A 21,258-nucleotide genomic window follows, 5' to 3' on the forward strand; every position below is an offset into this window, starting at 1 on the left:
CCAAGTTCAAGAAAGACAAGGAACTTGTGGAAAGAGCCCAGTGGAGGGCTGCAAAGATGATCAAGGGACTCAAGCACCTCTCTTATGAGGGAAGGTAGAGATCTAGGGCTGTTTAACCTGGAGAAGAGAAGACTGAGAGGGGATCTCATCAATGCTTATCAATACCTTTAGGGCAGGTGTCAAGAGGATGGGGTCAGGCTCTTTTCAGTGGTGCCCAGTGACAGGACAAGGGGCAATGGGCGCAAACTGGAACACAGGAAATTCTGTCTGAACATCAGGAAAAACTTCTTTCCTTTGAGGGTCCCAGAGCCCTGGAATAGGCTGCCCAAAAGGGTGTGGAGTGTCCTTCTCTTCAAAACTCACCTGGATGCATTCCTGTCCAACCTGTTCTGGATGACCCTGATTTGGCAGGGATGTTTGACTAGATGATCTCCGAAGGTCCCTTCCAACCCCTGCCATTCTATGGTTTTATAGTTCTGTGATTCTGTGAATGCTCTGGCCCATTTAGATGGATATTATTTTGCCTTTAGTTGGGCTGAGCAAAACATAGTTTTCATGTACATGTTAAAGAATTCTGTCCAGGAAGTCCTCCATTACATACATTTTAAGAGTTTTCTGGGAGAGTAAGGACAGGAAAAGTCTGTGTCAGTAATCCTGACAGAAGCAAGACAGAGATAAAGGTGTTAAATGGCCAAAGAAGTTTTATAATTCAGTGGCATTTGTGCTGATAAAGCAGTGTTTAATCTGACAGCTACAGGAACTGGGGTGTGACATGAGCATGAGGCCAGGAAATATAAAATGAAGTAATCATCCTGAAGAAGGAAATGTTTTAAATAACACGTGATGCTGGAGATGTTCAATACGGTATCCAATCCTGTCGGACAGTGCCTCATCACAGCCATTTGCCATTAACTTAAATATTTGAGAGAATTTAAGGCAAAAATGTTTCAATGGTGCCTGCAGGAGCAAGAATTCTTCTTTTTAGAGAATCTTTCCAACAACCTCAATATTTATGGGTTCTGATGTTGACACATAAGAATTTATATTTTTGATAGCAGTGATTTCAAATTAGTGGAGAGGGAAAGTCGAAAGGAGGTGAAAAAATTTGTGTGGGCTAATGTCATGAATGGGATAAATCCAGACCAAGGGTTTTTAGAAATGGGCCCTGTATTAAGATATGAATCATTGGAGGGAGGACACTGAGATGATCAAAGGAAGACAGTATCTTATAATATAGCGAGAGGGGGTTTTGACCCTACAGATACTTGAAAATAAATTATTTCCTAATAAATGAAAGGTGGGGGGCAAGTTCATAAGTGCATGACTCAAATCTCAGGACAACCTTTTACTGTGGATAAGAGAAGGTTTGAGACAGCGAGATGTCACATCAGAGTTAACACATTGTTATCCTTATTCCACAAGGACCAAATTGAGGCGGTGATAAGAATGTAGTAAATAAAAATAATAAAGACAGGATGAAACTCCCTTTTGAGTTTAATTTCTTTTACCTAACGTCAGCCATCTGAAAATGAGGCATCTGGCCTAGTGCAGACATCTGGACTCTCTCAATAGTCAGTAGAGAGAAGCAGTTTCAGTGGTGATTCATCACAGCTCTTCACAGGGCATGAATTTCCCCAGGAAGCTCCACCAGCTGCAGAAGGAACCCAGATGACAAGCTTAGCATAGATACCCACCTGTTAAACGGCAGTAATTGGTCAAGAAAAATCCTATCCTTGCTTTCTATGATTAAGAAAGATCACGGGCAATATTGTTCCACTGCGTGATTTGACCAAAGCTGAAATAAGGTGGCTATTGTTGACCACAGGCAAGAAGACATGTAGGCTTATTACAGAATCGGTGAAAATCAGAAAGGTATGAGTATGAAGTCACAGACAGTTCAGCTAGGAACTGGCATCTGTTACCTATGAGTGTAGACAATTTATCAGGTGCTGATACTTCCTTCAGTGGGTCAGTTAAATTCCAGTGTGGTTGGCAAAAAAATGTTCTCATCTCCACAGCTGACATGGCCAGGGAGTGTGCTGAGAACATCAAACCCCTTGCTCGTGCCTTGCCATCATTATTACAGCCATGCCCTGGGCTTCATGGTGGACTGTGCAAACAGAGGAAGTCAGGAGGTAGGTGATGATGACAGTAGCTGTCCCAAGCTGAATTCAGTCTTACTGTGTCTTTGCAGTGCTTAGCCACTGAGTACAACAGTGTGTAGTCCAGTTGGATGCACATCGGAGATGCCCACAGGAAAAGGTGCCTTCCTGATGTCCAGGATGCTGGTACAGACTGTGATTTCAATGCCCCTGCTGTGAGCAGGTGTGGTGTGACCAGACAGTTCCATACAAGATATGCTAAAGATGATATGACCTTTTTGTTCCTTGCCAAGCTTCCCCATGTCCTAGGAAGGTCAAAACTCCAGCATACGGTGCCGAAGTCCCAACGTGGAATCACAGAATCATATAATTTGGTGTCCCAGCTTAAGTCCCTCTCCTTACTGAAGTCCTCAGCAAAAATCTGCATCCCTACTGTGCAGTTAGAGGGAGGAAGGAATGACTGTGTATATATATGTGCGCACATAATCCCTTTCCAGGGCAAAATGTGTCCCTGTGGGTGTGACAACTGTGCAATACCTTCCCTTGGGGATTTCCCAGGGCAAATGCAAAACCCTCTCTAAAAACATCAGGCTTTGAATTAAGGCCATCAACCTCAGAAACTTCTCCTCCTTGCCTCTAAGTGAGCACTCTCATCCTGGTTTCCAAGTGAGACAGATTACAATTTATTTTTTCCATGGACAGGTGCAGGGGTGTCCCTCCAGGAGAAAGTGTGTTTCTCTTTATGCCCCATTAAGACTCCAAGCCTGCCGAGCTATTAAAAAGGAAGCAGAAAAAATAAATGCAGAGGTAGACTCTATACCCCTGATCTCAGCTATTTTTCCTTGCAGAAGACCATCTTTGAGTACTATGTTATTGAACTTCCCTGTTTAATGACCCTTCTAATGCACTGCTATCAGGTAGTGCCATCTGTATTTGGGCAAATGTGCTCACTCGTCTGTTTACTCAGCATAAATTATCTTTATTTAAAGTTTAATGGAAGTTACATCTATTTGGACATCTGTACTTAACTGATTACTGGCCATGTTGGGCCGCCTGGTGGTTCTTCATGAACTTGCCAGCTGCTATGAAATGATAAGAGCCTGACATATGTTAAGAGCCAGCAACAATCACAGGCAGGGAGTGGATTATTTTTTATTTATTTTTTTTTTTTTTAATATTTCTGAGCTGGCAGCTAATGGCAGCAGAAAGAAATCCACCCACTTTCCCCAACTGCCTCCTCCACCCTCCATGCACGTCTCTGCTGTCAATCCAAACCCTTTCAGAAGCACATGCAAAACTCCGTCCCCCTTTCCTCCTTAGGAGTGAGTGAACTTCTTTGTAGATACCATAAAATCCATGTTTGCTACCTATTTCGTGCAGCGAAGCACTTCTGTCCGCGGGAAGCCAGAGACCATCTCGGTTCATCGGCATCTGCAACTGATTTGGAAAGTTGCTGCCATCTATAGATAGGTATGAGGATTTTCTAGCACAGTTAGTGAAAAGGTTTGAGAGACTGCAACAGGGTGGAGGAAAAAGAAAGGAGAATGCATAAAAAAGAGAAAGAGGAGTGCAGGTGTCTGAGGAAGAGCCCCACAGCACTGTACCATGGGGTCCATCATCTCCTACCTCTGGCAATGGCCAAATGCAGAGGGAGGCATGAAAACGTAGCAGGAGACAAATGAGAGAGAAAGCTTCTTCCCTACTCCAGGCTGCCAGAAGTTGGATTATGCCCTACAAAGATGAATGAGGGAGTCTGTACTCCTCTAATGAGATTCGTAGTCTTAAATAAATTTAAAAAATAAAAAATCCCAGCCATGGAACTAGATGCTCTTCACACTCTTCTAGCCTTACATCTCTTCCTGATGCTTTTCCACCATTTATTTCTCCTGAAAGCCTAGCTGTGTGGAGACTTTCTCTGTGAAATGAACAGAAAAGGCTGCTGTTATCTCTCACTCACCTTCAGCACTACCTTTCACCCTGCTCTAGGCAGATGCCCAGTTGTACGAGACTTTGGTGGGACATAGGCCCACCCTAACCTATTTGTCATCTCTGTAGATAAGGTCTTCACAGGTCTGTGGTGCCACAGGAGAGTTAAGTGCCACAGAAGCCTGGGCACTAGGGAGGTTCAGTCTGGAGCCTTTCAGGGAAGACATTTCTGCCTTGTCCCTATGATGAAGTGCCCTGGGATCTCAAGCCAGATTTCTGGGTGCAGGTGGTGGTGATGATGAGTGTATCTGAGTGTTTCTGCATGTGGGCATAGATAAGTTTAATTGCACCGAATGTAACTTCAGCATTGCTTTTTTAGACAATGAGAGAGACCAAACATGCTATGTCCATCTGGGAGCAAGGTCTTGAATATCATGGTGGGACAGAAGCACAGCTGGGACTGCCCCTACATGTGACACACTGTGATTTCTGGTATTTAAGACAAAGGACCACTTTTCCTTTTCCTTGAAGTAATGTTTGGAGTGTGCTTTAGACACTGAAGCTGCCTTGATAGGAAACAAGCACACTTGAGTTAATCAGATCACTACTGGTGCTCCTGATGGCCTTTCTGCCAATACAATTGTGGAGCAGGACCTTGAGGAGCAGTGGATGTAGCAGTCACACTGGGAACACTCCCTGATCCTCTACTGTAGCACACAAAATATACTGTAAAGTTATCACAGAGACTGGCCAACATTTAATAAAGTTTACCTGTATACTGAATATGTTTTTGTCTGTGATTTCGGTGTCTTCTAAGGAGATGATCAGGCTGGAAAATGCAGTCAATGATCTGTGGATCCAGGGTTTCCTTCTGGACTTGTTTTTGCATCAATTTCTATATGCATAAGATGTTCTCAAATGCCTAATATATTTTCTACAGCCCTCTGAAAAAAATACAGCCAGAGCAATAATACTATTCAGGTTGCAAAGCCAGGCACTTAAAAGTAAGGGAAGTGGATGGATGAAGAATCAGCAGAAAGTACTCCGGGCAAAAATCGTTCTGACTTCAATCTGAATTTGAGAAGAGCTCAGCACTAAAGACTTGGAGTTAAAAGCCTCTTCCAAGACCTGTGCAGCATGCACAATGCTCAGCTGGACCTTTGTGTGTGGCATAAGACACCCAGACATGCCAAAATGCTGTACAGCCTGTAGCTTTACTGAATCTCAGCAGTGCACCCCGAAACTGCCCCATTGTAACATAGGGCTTACATCTCAATGCGTGGCAACATCAAACCTAGGCTGACTGCAACCTGCTCCAACATTGGTTCTGAAAACCTCTTGTCCAATACTATGCCACATCTCACTCTGGACAGACTGAGGTCACAAAACAGGCTTTATCAGGTGAGTGTGTTCGTGGAGGAACCTGGAGCCCAGTCTTGTGTAACAGGGGTGTGCAACAGGGATGAGTATAGCTCCTACACTCAAGAAGAGTAATAAAGGAGCCAAAAGCTCATATCCTCTTCCCATTACCTCCTTCACATCACCAGAATGAGTTTGCTTGACATACTGCTCCTGTCTGGTTGGGACTGGGCATACTTCTTTAGCTTTATGCACAGTTATGTTGTAAAATGGGCTGAGATTGTATGTAATGGACAAAAAATGTTCCTTTTGCAGTAGCTGTATGTGCTGCTAAATAGTATCAGTTTTGCGTCAATTCCAAACAAGTCCATGGAAATGCAAAATGAAATAACTCATTACAGGTGACATCACGGTTAAGATGCACCAACACCAACAATCTTGGACCTCTGCTTTTGGTCTCCTCTTCTCTTCCATGCTTTTCCTCCCATTATCTAGTGTTTGTCACACTGGCAGCTGAAATATATCGTGGAAGATACAGTTTTTTGGGAAGACCATGACCTGGAAATCCTAGTTTTTGACTAGTCCAAATTAAAAGCTTGCTTGTACGTGCTGATGCCAACCTGTTATTGACTTCCACAACTCTGCTGAAGGCAGTGGAGCTCCTCTTGTTAACAACTCGTCACAGATACACAAACTAATGTGTAATTTGGCCCTTGTGATCTATGAAATGCTACCTGTAGTTAAACTTCTTTGCTAGGAAGAATGTTGTAGACCTTTCAGTCTCTACACCCTAACACCCTATGGACTTGAGGTTAATATAATAATAGACTGCCCTAAATTTAGCTCCCTGCACATGGAAGTGAGATATCATTATTCCTTGGTGTGTCCCAGCTCTGGTATTACATTTTGGCAGAGGTTACCTAAAAGAAAAATAGGGAAAAATGGATGACAATGCAGACTCTGCTGCTTGAGGGGATTTTTGTGTCTTATCTTGCACTGAGAAAGCCTAAATACAAGTAAAATCATAGCACTGACCTAGTTAAGTGAAGGAAAGTTGTATGAAACCCCCTCAAATTTGCATTTGTTCCAGAACGTTGTGTGAGATTTACCCTTCTTTACAGAGGAGGTGTGCTGCTGGCAAAACAGATAGTGACTTTAATATGACTGGACAACATTTCCTACTGAAGAAAACTCTACTGAGGATCAAAATAGATGTTTTATGAAAAGCTTCTTTACTTTTCCTCTCAGTTTTCAGGGTTCCTTTAATCCCTTCATACCCAACTAATTTATCTCAGGATGAGATGATTAGTTGCTTATGTGTCCTAAACCCTTTGGTACGAATTTAGCCCTGGAGAAAACAGCTGTCAGCTTGGATTTGTTGTGGGTATCTACCGGCCTTGATGACTGGATTTTATTTAGGCCCCAAAGCTGCTCCTGTTTAAATGATGATCTGTGGTGCTTCCTGGAAGCAGAACCAGGCTTAGAATGGGTTTCTGAAAATAAACTCCTAAAATCCCATTGTAAAGCTTCATAATTGCTGACCTCTATCAAAGTGGATAGAGTCTTGGTGAGAACTAGCAGCAATCTGCTTTCAAAGATGAGGGTAGTCACATATCTAGTTAGCATGGATTTAAGGAGTTTAGTATCAGGCACCCATTTCTGGAAATCTTAGTGGAGTGGAAAAGACATCAAAGCAGCCTGTGTCTGCTGGAAGCAGAAAGGCCTGTGGTTTTCAGTTGAAAAATAGCCAAAGGGTGGAAACCTTCGTGTTCCTGTGGTAAAACCAACATCTTCCTCATGAACACTGACCTGTGGGACATGGGCCACAAGTGAAGATGAGGTATGGCCTCAAGATATGGCTTCTGAAGAAGCGATTGACCATCATAGGCTGATGGAAGAACGATCACTGACTTTTTTTTAAGGCTAAAGGTCTCCTCCTCTTTTGTGCAACCCCATGTGGAGTGATGGGACTCAGGGGACAGTTTCCACCACATGCCCCTACTCCGCCTTCAGAAATCCTTTTCCTTGGCTCCCTGGGGAACTTGTGAATGTGTCTCATCCTCAGTCACAGAAAGACTCTGGTCTGAGACAGAAAGGATCAGAAAAGCTCCCCGCACTACTTCTACTTTTGAAATGGAAGAAGAAAATTTGTCATTGGAGTCCCTTAGTCCATCACAGTCCATTGCAGCTTTCCTTGTCTCATTTACCCTTTATGGTGTGAGAGAAATACAGATTACGTGTGGTGGCTCCTCTCCTGCTACTGACATAGAAAATTACTTTTATTTACTGTTATGATTAAGTTGCCATATGTTGTGTTTTCATCATATGGTTGCGTGTAGTGATATGTTTGCATTCTGAGGACTGGATGTCTGTAAACATACCTTTTAATTCAGTATTTGCATATAGTAGTCCGATGTCTGTATTTTTTTTCATCATCATATTAGAACTGGTGCAATACATGCACAGGCAGCCTTGTTGCATAGGAAAATACGAAACAGGGCTAGAAAGTGTGCGTGTATGTGAGGGAGAGTGAGAGGGGAGACAGAGAGAGAAGGAGATGGAAAAAAATGATGGTGTATATACACACACACACGTGCACAGACAGAGCCAGATTTCTACTATCATTTATGATGGTATAAATCTGGGCAAACCCTGCCGAAATCATGACAATGACATGAGAGCAAAATAAGTACATTCATAACTGTGTTGTAATGTAATTACAGTTTCGATTACTTAAATATACAGACTCACACACCTTCCCCTTCCTCACATGAATCTACGTTCCTGCTTAATTTCTGAACAACATGGGAATGAAAACTGCTACTTGCTGATTATTATTCTTGGAGCATATTCTAGAGTTACAGGTGTTGGGTGGTGAACAGCCTTATTTTTGTTGAGCCTCTCATGGAGAATAGACAATGCATAAGGAAAGATCTGCAGTTTCTGAAAGGAACAGAAATTTATTAGGTCCACCCTGAATTAGTTCAGAGCACCTGAAGATCTGGGCATCTGTTGGAGGCATTTTCTGGTCCTGTGCTTTGCATGAAGCGGACTGGTTAATTTTCATCAGCTTGTTCATTAGTATTGGCCTGTTGGCAGCGATTCATTTGCATTACAGCAGGAGGAATTATATGTAAATCAAGCTGTTAGTGATTTTTTCCTAAACTAAATATAGAGGATTAAATTCACTGTGGATCCAAAATCCAAGCCATTTATACCTCTGCTTTAGTTTTAGTGTTTTAGTTGAAATGACAACTCATTCTTAAAGAGCTCTGAATAAAGAAATTTTTTGTCTCTATGAATTTAACATTTTCTTATTTAAAAAATTAATTAAACTGTGATCTCTTCCCCCAGCACTAAATCACACAGAGCTTATAGCCTTAAGAAGAAAAACCTTATACTTTGGAGCTACTATGAAACCACTCTACAAATAAATCTGTGCTTTAAGCCAGGGATATTTGCCAGTGAGAAAATATTTTTGCTATCAGGGAAGAGAATTTATTATTCGTAATGTATTCAGAAGTCATGAGCTCCTCAGTTACATTAGTAGCCTAAAAGTTACACTATTTTTGCATTTTAAATATTATTTTATTTTTATTTACCCTCTGCTTTTGGCTTCTAGTGCTCATGTTCTTTCACTTCTTTTCTCAGGTTATAAACTCATCTGTTATAAAAACTAACCCAGGTCTCTCACACAACCAGATGTCTCCAGCAGATGTGAGCTCTAAGGCCAAATTACCCGTGTATCACCATCGGAGTCACCCACCTATCTCTTGAGAATTGCACCAACATCTCAGTAAATGACAGCCAGAGTTTCTGAGCCATGGATTACAAATAATCTGCTCTCCGAGACGTGCTACACTGACTGGCAATGACTCTGGCTCTCCCATGTGAGTGCAATGATTTGTCACTAACAGGCAATTTGGGTGACTCAAACACACACTCAAACAGACTCAAAGGTGTCTTCTGATACATGGTGACTCTCTCCAGGCCCATATGGTTGGACTTGATGATCCCAAGGGTCTCTTCCAACCTAGACGATTCTATGATTCTATGATTTCTGGGGAAAGCTGGAGAGAGACTTTTTACAAGGGAGTGTAGCGATAGGAGGGGGGTAATGCCTTCACACTGGAAGAGGGGAGATTCAGATTAGTTAGTAGGAAGAAATTTTTCACTATGAGGGTGGTGAGACACTGGAACAGGCTGCCCAGAGAAGCTTTGGATGCCCCATCCCTGGAGGTGTTCAAGGCCAGGCTGGATGGGGCTTTGAGCAACCTGGTCTGGTGGGAGGTGTCCCTGCCCAGGGCAGGGGGTTGGAAATAATGGTGTTTAAGGTCTCTTCCAACCCAAACAATTCTGTGATTCTGCTATGACTCTGGTCATGCTCTCATCACACCAACCTTTTCTGTTGTTGTCTTTATGGCTTATACCAAACCTTCATGATGGACAGGTGGCAGGACAGTGGAGTGGATGTCAGCCCCCTGCCTGGGATGAAATGCCAGAGTCTGCCTGCCGAAGCTGAGAAGACCATGGCCATTGCTGGGGAAGGTCCCTCGCAGCCACCACAGCCTCAGGCAGCTTTCAGCTCCTCATCCTTCAAGGATACAAGCTGAATTCCTGCTGAAGCCACCTGGGTATGGATCACACTGTCAGGGATGCGCCGGCCTTTGTGCCATGGAGAAGAATTAAAGCAGCCCACAGTAAATCGCTCTGCATTTTCTAGCATTAAATTTGCTAACTGTTGCTCTGCACAGAATCCTGGCCCTGAAAGCCAGCAGAAAACTTCCCCTGGGCCATAGTGACATTACTGCTCTCCCAGGGTTAAAGTTATAGGGGCATGTGTAATGCCTCAGGCTATACAAGGTATCCACATGAGGTTGGAGCTGAGATGGAATGTATTGTGGGACTTACACCCTTCCAGAGCAGCATCCAGGGGGCATTTAAAACTCCAGCAGATGCCTGTGTTTTTCATGCCCCAGCTGAAATGCAGACACACATTCTTACATTATAGACCAAACTTTCCCATGTAAAACACTGAGGTTTACCAATATGTTTTAGATCAACTGTAAATATAAAAAACATCTGCCTCTTCCCCCTCCCTCCCTGTACGGAGTATCGGCACATATGGAGGTATTCTTGGATGATAAGACTATAGGCTCAAAGAGGGTTGTTTGTAGACGGAAAAGAGTTATGAAAGCATCAGGGCTGTTGCTCCTGAAAAGACATCATGAGATCTCCCAGCAGAGAGTGCATCCCACAGAGAGCTGCTTCACGCTCGGAGCGCAGAACGAATGCAGCACTTTTTACTAGTTCAGAAGTGAAATTTCAAATATTTGCTGAACTCCAATGAACGGTTGTCAGCAGAGGTCAGTTCAACACCTGCTTCTGCCATGGGTCTTGTGCAGGCCTCTTGCCTTCTGCTGTGCATTAGTCTACTTCTCTGTTTAACAGAGGGAACTGTATGAACCTTTTTGAGATCCAAGGAGTGAACTTGCAAGGTAAAAGCCACCTGAGTGAGTTAAGCAAAAATCAGAATGTACCCCATTCAGATCCGATCCAAGAAAAACCTCTTAAAAAGAAGTTAAAAAAAAATCTCAAATGGTACATTTCTCAAGCTTTTATTCCCGTGTGACAAACCTCAGCTCTCTCTGTTCAGTTCAATTCATCATATAATAGTTCTTATTTTATTTGCTCACTGAATAATAAAAGAGTGCTCATATGGCTGTAATTAAAAAGCAAATCCACAAAGGACTACATGAGGAGTGCTTAAGGATCCTTAAGAAAAGGTGTAAAGAAATCTCCCAACATTTGAGTGCTTCACCTAGAAATTTTGATAAAGTTGTTTAACTGCTGTTTGTGGTGGTAAGTGTGGAGGTGGGCGTTTGTGTGGGCAGATGTGTAAGATGTTTGTGTGCACTGGTACTTTTCAAAACTGTTGAAATAACATTAAAGCAAGCATCTTACCTAATATATACATGATTTACTTTTCCCCTACAGAGAGGTGTTTTGGGGTTTTTTTTTTATAAACACTCTAATTTCTAAGACTAAAGATGTGAGAGGTTCTTTTTTCAAAATCCAGAAAACAAAGGGAGAGTCCCGAGTTGAGAAGATGGCCCCAGGCATCAGAACACCTAGATTCCCTCCTTAGACCTTACTGCGGAGCCTTGAGAGACATGCTGATCTCATCTGAAAAGCATTTATACCATAAACCAGTCTTCTACCATAAAATAATAAATAGGTACGCTACCTACATAAAAGGTATTTGTGAAAGTTGAGGGTAGTCACAACTTCTAAGAATATCTAAAGCATCTAGAACATCATCTAAAAACATCTGGCAACTTCCAGGATGATTTTTTTTTACATGATGTTTTGACTATCGTCAACTGTTGCTGATTTCACTTTCTATTGACAGCTCTGAATCTTGGGAGAGTGCTTGATATATATTTAGGGTTAGTCATTATGAGCTGAGGAAGCAATGGGGTTTTCCCTTCAGGAGTGTTCAGTTAAGTGAAGGCTTCCAAACATTGGAACAACAAAAGTCTGAAATAACTGTGGACAAAGAACTCAATGTCCCAAACTGTTTTGCAGTCCTAGTGTCCTTTTGTTTGTGTATCTATGTGTAATCCTTAACAACTTCAACAAATTATGGTTTCCTTACTGTAGACAGTATACCAAGAAGAGATTAAGAGACAATGTTTAAACAACTGATCTTTCACTTTAAGATAGAAAAGCTCAGGATAACTCTGGACCTGTTCTCAAGATGGGGAACAGAGTGATGGATGCCATTACTCCTCTTTTTCCTCCATTCAGTGCCTCTCAAGCCTCTGTTGGAGTCCAGTGCACATTTTGGGCTTCCCACTGCTGATCTAGACTGACTTGTTAAAGGAGAACCACAGTGTAGGATCACGTAGCTTTCAAGGAGAGAAGAAAAATAATGTCATTTGATCTACAGAAGACATGACTGAAGGGAGACTCAATGACAATCTTTAAATATTTAAAATAGTAGAATAAATTATTCTTTTGACTATTACAAGTATAATAAGAAACCATTGGTTTAAATGCAGAAAGACTTCAGAAAATCCAGGAACACTAGAACATACTGTCTGGGGAAAAATCCCTGCGTGTGGAGAATTTACACTGTCTACCAGGTTTGGTTTTTATGCAATAGATTTATGTGGGAACAGGCTAAATGACCTACTAAAGTCTTTTCCTGTCCTATTTTGTACCTTCTTAACAAGACCATTCACCCACAAAAGCCTGAGTTCACAAACACTTAACTGAGTAGATGATTTCTTTTACCTCAAATTCATCAATCTGGGTGCATATGTCTCACCAGCAGTTGGAAACAAATGCCTTAACGATTCTAGCTTGACGTTACAGTGTGTAATTAGGAAGTTAATTAAAGTTTACAAAATATTTTCAGATCTTCAGAGAAGTACCATATCCAGCAGAAAGGTATTATTATTGTGTCACACGAGGAGCCACTGAACACGCCAGTAAAACACAGAATATACAGCAATACAGAAAGAAAAGCACCAGAACCTTGACAATGTAACAAATCTTGAATTTGTTCACAATGAACAGGGGGGTGAGATTAGAAACATATAAAAATGTCTAAATCACTGAAAAGTACTAATTTATTGTCAGTAGCCTCTTTGAGAAGGAATATTGCCAAACAATCCAGGAGTAATGTAAATTATGTGGAGCGCAACTCTTTGGGAATGGCAGGTGCTCACCTAGCGAATAGAAATACTAAATAAAAAACAAACCTCTGTCTGACTATTTATTAGACTTTTTGAAGATTAGAAGAGGAAGTATCTGGCCCAGAATGTTAACTTGATAAGGAGTCTTTATGCAGTTTACCTGTCATATAAATAATGTATTGTTTCCCTTTACATGGCTTTTTCAGTTTATTAGCTGCTTCCATTAGACAACAGCTATATCCTCAGAGATCTGCAGGGATTTGCCTTTAATAACAGCACAGCCTTCATCTTTTCTCTTTTTAAATTAGATTTTGATCCAGGTTCACTTTCTTCTGGTGGCATGAAAGAGCCAGGATCTGTCCCTACAGGAACAAGTCTGTCTGTCATGGGAAAGTCACCTCCTAGTGCTGTGCTATGCTCTGATTTAGCATCTTGTTGAGCAAATAAAGCCGCAAAGCCACCAGTCCCAAGCAAACTGCAAGTGGTGGTGAGGCAGGGAAGGAAGCTGCACAGAATAGGCAGGAGGAGGTATTTCCATACAAGCAGTGACTTTCTGTTCATATTCCTTTTTTCTGGTCCCTCCCCACCAAAACGTTCCTCCAGAGGATCTTCAACAGCTTTGTGCTGCTGAAATCTGGGATTCAGGGAAATGTGACTATAGAGAAGACAAACCTCAACCATTCAGTTAAAATAAGCCAGCTGAATGGAATTGCTTTTAATTATCAGCAAAGTGATATAGTGTGGTAAACCTGACTGAAGTGATCTATGAAGCCACTAAGAATGTTATTCTAATTAATTAGCCAATGCAGTTAAGAGTTGCTTAGAAAATTAATGTGTAAAGTAACTAAACTATGATACCAAACATATGTTTAACAAGGTGATTATCTGGTAATTTCCTCAGGGTAATGTTTTGGAGATCTTTTCATCCAACTTCTGCTAAGTACCATTGCAACAGGACAGTAAATGTCCCCTTTTACTAGAATAATGAAGAATGTTAACTCTATGCAATAGGATCTCTGTAAATTTTCCATAAATGTTTCAGTGTGTCTGTTCAGTGAGAAACTTGGCAAGGATGGCATTAGTTGGAATCAAACATGGGAGTCAGCAGTCCATAACAAGAACAAAGCACTGTAAACACCGTTAAATAGAAGTTGCAATACGCTGTTTTACAACAAGTGAAAATCCATGCCTGGACTTCATTTCAGGCACCGCCTACTCCTGCCCATCTCTAATTAGAAGCCAATTGACTTGAAGACCTAGACCAGATTACAAACCTTCACAGTAGTTTTGAAATCTCAGTTATACACCTGGACACTGAAGCTTTCCAGCCTCGTTCCTGAGTTTGCTGGAATGGGAAGAGCCCAGTCCATCACCAGAAAGTGAGGGCCATAATCAGAGTCATTATACACAAACATTATGTTCCACTGGAAAGGAACTTAAGTGCTGCCATTTTTGTTAAATTAATGGCTGCAGCTACAGTTGAAAGCCCTCCGCTTACATGGCACGCAGGAACAATCATCTCGCAATAGGGAAAATAGAGCCCTTGGCTGGGTGTCAAGGTTTTTGAGTGCAAATCCATGCTTACCCCTTCAGCATGCTTCATTGTGCCACCTCCTCCCATCCCCACCTCTCTGATCCCCCAGCTGAAGCGGAGCTGCCAGCAGTAAGGGGACTCATGCTCATCTCCCAAAGCTGATAATTTTCTCCTTACTTTCCTGCATGGTTTGGGTGGTCCATCTGCCTGGGCTAATCGCCCTCTGGCATGTCACCCATATCTACAATTTATTCACATGTGAAACAGATGTTGCAGCTGTGACTGACAGAAGAACCAGGAATCTTCCTTTTCCAAACCAGGAAGAGCAGAAGGGAAACAGTGGGTCACATACACAGTCTCCCACAGACAGCTCAGCATCTGATCCCATCATGACAAGTTGTTAAACATGGAGCAAAGGAATGACCCTAAGGATTCTGATGCTTTTGTTATGCTATTGGATTGATTGTGCTTGGTCAAGAGACATGTCTTATTGTTGTCCTTGCCACAGGTCTCCAGTGGTTCTCTAGTAAGAATGGTCAAAGCAAGCTGCTCATGGTGTACCATCCACCTAATCTGTCTAAGTCTCTTTGCAACTGAATATTCCCAGGAGCTTTTCATCCCTCCTTCTCAGAGGACACAAATCCAGGTGTGTATATTTAATAGCAGCTAAATTAAGACCACTGGTGGTCAGCATGGAGGCAGGGAAGGCAATGGATATATGGACCAAAGGCAAAGACTCTTCCTCCTAAGTATTTCTTTGGGATGTCTCATCATATTATCTGAGTATATTGCAACTGTTAATTCATCTTCCTTCATCACCCTGTTGTTGTAGGGAAATGCTACAAAATATGCCTGTTTTATGACTGAGGGCAAAGACATGAACACGTAAAAGTGCTTAAACCCCCAAATCATACAGATTCCTACATGTTTGCAGATTGGGACTCAACTATCTCATCCAAGGTGGAAGTAAGAGACTTCTATGGAAGAGCCAGGATGGGGAAATTCAGCAACAGTTTCCTGGCTGCTCCTTGGTCACTGTAGCTTCAGCATCTGGCATGCTGGTTTTCCCACAAGAAGACCTAGAGGAAGGATTGTGCACAGCCTCGGACTAAGCCCACGTAATGAGAGCACTATCCTCTTGCTCAGAGATCTCCTCTTCCCTCCCAGCTCCTCATCAGCCATGAAGCACATCTCCTGGAGTGACTGCAGACATCTCCTGCTTAAAAAAAACCAAACCCATCACCCTATAAATCATTTAGAAACATATTATTAAGCTTATTATAATGCATTATTACAAATTAGAACTAATGGTGTTGCTTAATAACAAGATTTTTGTAACAAGATATTACCCCAACATATATCACCATGACTCTTGTTAGCTGGCCACTCTAAGAATAGGTAAGGATGATTGATCGGGTTGCTTTTTTCCTCTTCTGATTATGAAGCGAGGCAGCTTGTATTCAGAATATTAAACTGCACTATAAAATACATTATTAATATGTACAGCAACCCTCTTTTTACAGCCTTATGCCAGTTTATTGCTACAGTATCCTTCTGAATGTGACATTAATAAAACTAGTGCAATAACACAGCCTCTAAATTGGTAGTTATTGGTAATGAGGGAGCGATTTAGGAGTGGGGTTTGTTGGCAAAACTGAAAGCCCATTATTAGTCTGATGGTTGATTAATTAGTAATTATTCACTATCTGTTTTGTGACCCAGCCCACTGTTTTTAGAGATATTCTCACAAATATGCTATTTTAAAGCTATTAGCCAAAACAGAAGTAAAATATCAGTCTGTTGTGCAATCTAAGCAAGGTTTTTAGGTTCAAAAACAAGTAGCAAGAATCCTCATCTTCCGCCCCACAATCTGATGCAATAAAATGTCAGGGACCTCCATATTCCTGGCTGTATGGGAAGAAGCAAGGTTGGCGCTTGAGAAATCATCATTGCTCTCTCCAAAAAGATGTGTCCTTCTGTCCCCGATCCTGCAATTTTCTGGACCTGAGAGGCAGATTTGCAGCACCCCACACAGTACATGGGGAAGGCACAGCTGGGGTCCCCACATCCTTTGCCCTGGGAGACCGCTGGCACCTCAGGCATCCTCCTTCCCAGCTCAGGATGCTGTATGCCAGGCAGAGCAGATTGACACCTTCATCCCTCCTCATGGTCTCTCCACTCCCACCCCGGCATGGCCCAAGGTGCCATCAGATCAGGAGCTTCTTTAGCATGGAGAGATGCTCCGTGATGATGCTGAGTAATTAGGAAAAAAAAAAAGAAAAAAAAAAAAGAAAAGGAAGAGCTGACAGCAAAAAGCATTTGGTTTATTCAAGATTATTTTATGTACAGATGAATTTTCTGGACACTCTGAAGTTGTGGAATGTGTGGATGAAACAGCCTGAAGGAGCTGCTTACATCAGGAGAGTACAAGACTTCACTTTCCCTTGGGAGTGTCCTCCTCATTGTTAATATCATTAGATCTGCAAACTGTGTCTTAAAAATTCAAGGCAAATATGTCAGGTTTTTGTGTGAAATTTTCATCCCATGCAAAATCCATTGTGATATATCAAAGAATATAATTAATGCCTTAATCGCATTTAAATTGCATTTATGATCAGGCCTTATCATCTGCATCTTATTAATTTTTTAAAATATATTTTCAGCAGAGTTTCTTGTCCCCAACAGCAGGAGCAATGATATCTATAGCATCTGGACATCTTCCCAGGTTATTTTATCTGCTAAAACATGAATCATTTTCCTAACTTACTAAATGCTCTTCTCTCAATGTCATTTATTTTTTAAAAATGGGAAGGCTTGATCTTATCAAGAGACTGCTATGAATAAAATAACAAAACAATGTTAACCTGAAAGCTTTTAAAATATTTTTTAATGCATTGCCCAACAAAAAATACCAATGTTCTTTCCTTGATACCACCGGAGACATGATATCACCAAGAACATTTTGATGATCTTTTATCTGTAAAGGAGTTCTCCAAAAGGTATTAAATCCCTAATATTGCCACTGTTCCCAGTTCTTGCCAAGGACCTCTGATGGTTCCAATCCCACCAAGAAATATGAAATATATAATTCCTGGCAATCTCAGGTATACAATTTTTTTGAAGAGTGATAACCACCTGGGGAGAACAAGATCAATTAAATCTTAATTAACATTTGAGAGGTGGTTTTTTGGTGGGTTTGACACTGACCCATCAAGCTAAAATGAAGACAAAAAGACACATGCTGTCTTCATCCTGTGGTCGAGAGGCCTCATGCCTATGCCCTCGTGTGAAAAGTAAAGATGGATTCTTACAAAGCCCAGCTCCGCTAGCAATTCATTGCTCCTTTCAATCCCATAATCCCTTGGCATGACAGAACACGATGACTAGCAAAGGCTGGGAATTATCATCTCGTCAGAATTTTCTCTTGATCATTTCTCTAAGTCCCATATTTTATCTAATCTGCCGTTCATTTAATCATGGGCTGTTTTTTAACCTTGTTCCCATTTTGAAAATGGAAAAAGTGGCATTCATGAAAGGTATTTCTCCTGGTATTACACACTGAAATCCAACTGTTCTGTCTTGTAAATGGTGGAGTTGGGACGAAAGAATAGTTTGAGTTTGACTGCATCAACATCTTGTGTTGCTCATATACCCTATAACGCTCGTGCGCTCCAGGGTGCATATAAATCTCTCTCAATCGTGTGTTTAAAAATGAATTAATTTATATTTGCACTCCTTCCCCAAGGACCATACAAATCCAGAGAGACATGAGAGTCACAGTCCACTAACATCTTCTCAAAGCATACTCATTGTCCAATCCTCAGATATCCATCCCATGTAAGAAAGGCATAAAAGCATTCAGGTCCAACAAATGAACAGCTGCCAGACTTTACTGCCTCATCAAGCCATTAAAAACCCTTCACATATTATTTATAAAGGCAAATCAATCCCCATAGCAGACAACTTCCACTGCTGTTAGGTCTTTCAGCAAACCTTCTGATTGCCAAACCAAGTTCCTTTCTCCTCACATAACCTTGGTTGACAGGAAGCCTTAGCAAAGGCAACAAATGCCACAGCATTGAACAAGCTCGTTCCAGAGGTGTGTAATTTTTCAATGAATCCCAGATGTTGGAATTGCCCAGAGCAGAGATTGTGAAATCTTAGGAAGGGAAAACAGTTCCTTGGATACAAGGTTTTTGGTCCCATCTGCTGAAGTGATGCCGCATAGATGACAATTCCATCAGGAGTTTTCTGAACACTAAACAAAGACGAGCTCTTATTTCTGTAGCTAAGACACCAGCTTCTGCTCCTTGTTCAAAATATGTGTCAGATACAGGAGGGAGGAGGCCTCCAGCCAGAGGCTGTGAAGGAAGAAGATGGCAAGGATTAGAGCAGAATGCATGTTTACTGGCTTTCAAAGAGTTTCTGTGTTAGCTGCAGGCTCAGGAAAGGGTGTTACTATTATTGCACATTGCTGTCAAAGGCAAGAGCGCCTGTTTTCGGAAAACATTAACAGTTGCTGAGTTGTCAAAAAAAGACCATGGTGCAACCTCACGGGTTTTGAAATCTGAGATGAAAAAGACATAGAGGGGAGCTCAGAGTGATAAGACCCCACCACTTATATCTTGTTATCTGGCAGAGGCATAGCAGTACACACTTGTAGGGACTATCTGTTGATCAACAAACCAAAGAAAGACTCGTCTGAAACTGACATAAGTTGGTTTAAATCTTTTTTTTTTCTCCTTCAAAGTCAAATTTACCCCATCCACATTTCAACTTTCTTCATATCAGTCCTTGCAAACAGATTAGACAGACATATCTCAGGAAGGAAGTAGGTAAAGCTCATCCATTCTTAGCGAAGAGGACGGACCAGAAGATGTCTGAATGTCTCTCCAGCCCAGTGATTCTGTTAGCCAGCAAATTCCTTAACATGTATTTAACTTGAATGACATAAAAATTTTGATGTTGTTTAATTGAAATCAACCAGAGTTTTAAGATCCATAGTCAATTATGTCAAAGTCAAGACCAACATCTCAGATAAACTCTACTGGTGTAATGAGAGATCATTGCTTTGGAAACATGCAGAAGACCCCACAAGAAAATTTCAATTATACATTGGTTAGGTTTGCAACTGCACCAAGAATTTAAAAGCTCTAAAGAGGAGCAGTTAGGTGATTTTAATGTAGATTTTTTTTTAAATTATTTTTTTTAAACTTTCTCAGTGGAATGGAAAAGTGGGGTGGTTGGTGGTGATAAGATCCAGCACATTGATCTGGCTGCTTCATTTTGTCTTTCTCCTGTTGTCTACATCTGCTTCTGTCTGTTGCTTTTTGTCTTTGACTTTGATCGATGCCTTCTTTGACTGAACCAAGAGGGATTATGTCACTTACAGGGCACTAACTGCTCTACTTCTTATTTCTACTTCCTTTGTCTCTTTCCTCTCTTCTCCTTCACTCCACTTTGTCAGATGATGCCCTCATTTCCCATGTTTTCCCATTTCCTCAAGGGAATACCTGTACAGACAGTAAACTGACTATTTTCTGATAACGCATTGGCCAGTTCTTTGTCTGACATAATTAGCAGAGCATTACCAGTGGGTAACAGACAATTGCCTAAATGAAAAATGCTGGGAGAAATCTTGAGCTGCTGTCAACCAGTAATCCCTTTTGAAGTTCACTGAACTGAGATTGTTTAGATCAGCTGAGTATTGGCACCGTTTAATTCATCAAGCTCAAATTTGTCAAACCCAGATGTTCAAATTTCCTGTTTATGCCTTAATCTCAATTGTATTTTTGCCTAAGTGGCTTGATTTCCAACTCTCCAACTGAAATGACCAATAGTAATCTTATTACTGGGACACCTCAGATTACAGGTGAAAATTACAATCAGTCTTGTTGTTTTATCACTTTGCAGACTTTGATTTGCTGTCTTACAGTATCTCTTTCAGAGATCTTCAGTGTTGCTATTTTCCAGCTTCTTGCTTTGAACTGAGACCAACATCTTTCCAATCCAGACAGAATAGTTTGTATTTGTCCAGGATAAAATTGATTTTGTAGAGAAAGTGAGGAAACAGGCTTCCAGCAGAATAAAACATGACATACAATCATATGAGCTACGTGTAACCAGTGCTGACTTTAGAAAACCGCACAGTCTCTTGACATCTCCAGATGCACTGCTTTCCGGTGTCTACAAAATTCAGGTAATTGCACCCTGGGCAAAAAAAGGAACCAGAGAACTGTAAAACAACAGATGGTGCACTGGATAAATAAGACACACAAAAAATATTTCTAAAGAAATGACAGGAATCAGATCCAGTCACAGTCAGACTAAAAATCATCAGCTGCAAACTCTAATATTTAAAATCAATTTTGATTTTTTTCCCTGGAATAATCATCTTACCTTTCTAATCAGCACCATTATCTCTTCCTTGCCCTTTATAGTACAGTGTAGAGGACTTGGGCAACAGCACTGTAAGACACTGCTTTATAGCCACATCAGGAACAGGATTTCTGTTCTTAAACTGAATGTTTAAGAAAATGCCAGTGTCTCTGGATAAACCCAGTCTATTCTCCAAACCCATGTGATTCATCCACGTCCCTCTCTCCAAAGTACATAAAACCTCGGAATGCATAAC

Source organism: Calidris pugnax, unplaced genomic scaffold (genome assembly GCF_001431845.1).
Source record: "Calidris pugnax isolate Ruff unplaced genomic scaffold, ASM143184v1 scaffold125, whole genome shotgun sequence".
Lineage (NCBI taxonomy): Eukaryota > Metazoa > Chordata > Aves > Charadriiformes > Scolopacidae > Calidris > Calidris pugnax.